The sequence below is a fragment of the Crinia signifera genome, chromosome 2 (genome assembly GCF_055691185.1).
Source record: "Crinia signifera chromosome 2, ASM5569118v1, whole genome shotgun sequence".
Taxonomy (NCBI): Eukaryota; Metazoa; Chordata; class Amphibia; order Anura; family Myobatrachidae; genus Crinia; species Crinia signifera.
Window position 1 is genome coordinate 226,162,223 of NC_139218.1, and position 3,398 is coordinate 226,165,620.

Genomic DNA, 3,398 nt, shown 5'->3' on the forward strand with positions numbered 1-3,398 from the left:
AGACACAGAGATCTTAGGTGCAGCATGTATGATCTCCGACTCCGATCCGATGTACATGTACAATCTGATCCGACTGCATATCGGATCAGATTGGCCCTCAGACACATGCTATTTGGGCTGATTTCAGCCAATTTCTCGGTCCAATCTGCCAGAATCAGGTGAAATCAGGCCTAAATTGCAAAGTGTATGTAACGCTGTGTCCACTTGGATGGTAAAGTATAAAAAAAATACCTTTTCTTGAAAATAAATGTGAAAAACTCATCAACCTTTTTCATATTTTTCAAATGGCCTATTGCTATGTCGATCTTCTGACCATGTTGGTATGTACAACCTTTGTCATGTGTCGATCTATGGCAGTGTCTGGGGTACAAGGAACCACCAGGAGAATGCAGTGGTAGGGGATCTAACTTATGGGTGTGGCCATCCTCAAGAAAGGGTGTGGTCAGCCACCACAGAGGCTTGGCTAACCAATAAAGGGGCTGATTTAGACCCATTTGTTCATGTGGATCCTAATCCAAAGAGGAAGGGTAGGCCCTCAGACAGTGTGGCCAATCAGTGGTTCCCCTGTACCCCTATTGGCCAGTCTGACCCTTTTAGGAGGTATATTTTAATTCTGGACTGGTGATCAGGAAAAGTGAAGAAGTGATAGAAATGACAGGACCATTCTCCATAGAAATGAATAGGAATACAGTGATTGGCGAGAGCGTGACAGTTCCCATGCTCTAAATAGCATTAACAATTTAATTGTTTTTATGAACCAACAAAGATTGCTGCTGGCCTGTGTCCCTTTAATTATATCTGGTAGCCCTTATCTTATACTGAGCTCTTCTGACACTGTATTTCCTTTGTGTTCTCTTTTCTATCTTTTCCTCACTGACACGTCACCCTGGCTATGTCCTACTGGTTTTTCCCTCTCTCAACTGAATGCTGTCACCACTCAAACTGCCTGTTACTATTACCTCAAAGTCCCTCTCACAGAATTCCCTTGTGGCAACTTACAGGCTTTCAACTACTCCTGCTACAGATTTACTAATATCAGCATCAAACACCACTACTTCAATTAGCATCCCTACTTAGCATTTAATTCTGATTCATTCTAATAAGCCTATACATAAAAAACATATATGTGGTGCGCTACAGTTGTCAGCGACACGCTTATTTATACCTTTAATTTGACACTCAGCAAAGCAGGGCTCGGTGCAGGGGGGGGGGGGGGGGGTGCGCATCACAGTGGGTGAAGGCAAGGGAGTGGTGGGGGTGGTGGGGGGGGGGGGGGGGTATAGTGACCAAGACTAGGGATGGCCATCATTGCCATTGCCATCGATGGCAATTTTGCAACTGGCCATCGCTAGTGCTTAACTATACAATTGATGACCGTCAATATTTTTACATACCAATGGTCTTCCATTGTGTTTGATTGATTGGCCTGTCGGCCAATCAAAACACGGGGGGGGGGGGCTACAGGGGTGTCAGGGGCAGAGCTATGCTTTGGTTAATAATGGTTTCAACTGGTCAAAAGCAGCTTGTAGCGTCTGGGTCCAAACCACTGAAACGTTATTGGCACATTTACTCTTAGAAGCTCCATGATGCAATTCATGTAAGGAAGCTGCAACTTGAGAAATTCTCTTCACAAATCTTTGATTTCATGTGTGTGTGTACCTCTAGCATGTTAAACCTTAACTTAACTTATCTTAACATAAAACCTGAAATAAAGACTCAGAGACATAGGTTTGGCAGAAATTGTTAGCTGATTTATTATTTGAATATTTAAGCTAGTTTTTTATTTGATTAAACTAATTTAAATAAATGGTGGCCAAGAAAGAACGGCTACTAAACTAAACTCCACCCCCAAACTCAGCATACGTAATCAAACTACCCTACCAAGCGGTATCCACTCTACCTACTACATTGACTACCACCCAGCCAGGTGGTCTCGCTGCCCCCGAGCGGGAGATCGAGCGAAAGGCCTAAGTCAATGAATAGACGAGCGCACCGAAAACAATCTATATACGTTGCATAAACGGGTAATGAAGGCTAAGAAACTATTAACCTGCCGTTCTTTCCAGCCTATCAGCCAACGCGATTAAAACACCCCGAAACCCCCCCCCCATTTAAATCCAATTATCACAGGGAAGGGAGGGCGGGAAAATTTCAGCAGGAAAGAGAGGAAGACTCCTCCCTTTCCTGACCCAATATTCAGCTAACTCTGCCATTCCCAAGCACCTTATTGGATCCCCGAGTCACATGCTCCCCAAGGGTCACACACACAGCCTGGGATGTTTAACCCATTCCATGCCTAGTGCTGGCATTACATTAATCTAAACATCCTAGCATCTAATGTGTGTGTACCTCTAGCATGTTAAACCTTAACTTAACTTAACTTATCTTAACATAAAACCTGAAATAAAGACCCGGAGACATAGGTTTGGCAGAAATTGTTAGCTGATTTATTATTTGAATATTTAAGCTAGTTTTTGATTTGATTAAACTAATTTAAATAAATGGTGGCCAAGAAAGAATGGCTATTAAACTAAACTCCACCCCCAAACTCAGCATACGTAATCAAACTACCCTACCAAGCGGTATCCACTCTACCTACTACATTGACTACCACCCAGCCAGGTGGTCTCGCTGCCCCCGAGCGGGAGATCGAGCGAAAGGCCTAAGTCAATGAATAGACGAGCGCACCGAAAACAATCTATATACGTTGCATAAACGGGTAATGAAGGCTAAGAAACTATTAACCTGCCGTTCTTTCCAGCCTATCAGCCAACGCGATTAAAACACCCCGAAACCCCCCCCCCCCCATTTAAATCCAATTATCACAGGGAAGGGAGGGCGGGAAAATTTCAGCAGGAAAGAGAGGAAGACTCCTCCCTTTCCTGACCCAATATTCAGCTAACTCTGCCATTCCCAAGCACCTTATTGGATCCCCGAGTCACATGCTCCCCAAGGGTCACACACACAGCCTGGGATGTTTAACCCATTCCATGCCTAGTGCTGGCATTACATTAATCTAAACATCCTAGCATCTAATGTGTGTGTACCTCTAGCATGTTAAACCTTAACTTAACTTAACTTATCTTAACATAAAACCTGAAATAAAGACCCGGAGACATAGGTTTGGCAGAAATTGTTAGCTGATTTATTATTTGAATATTTAAGCTAGTTTTTGATTTGATTAAACTAATTTAAATAAATGGTGGCCAAGAAAGAATGGCTATTAAACTAAACTCCACCCCCAAACTCAGCATACGTAATCAAACTACCCTACCAAGTGGTATCCACTCTACCTACTACATTGACTACCACCCAGCCAGGTGGTCTCGCTGCCCCCGAGCGGGAGATTGAGCGAAAGGCCTAAGTCAATGAATAGGCGAGCGCACCGAAAACAATCT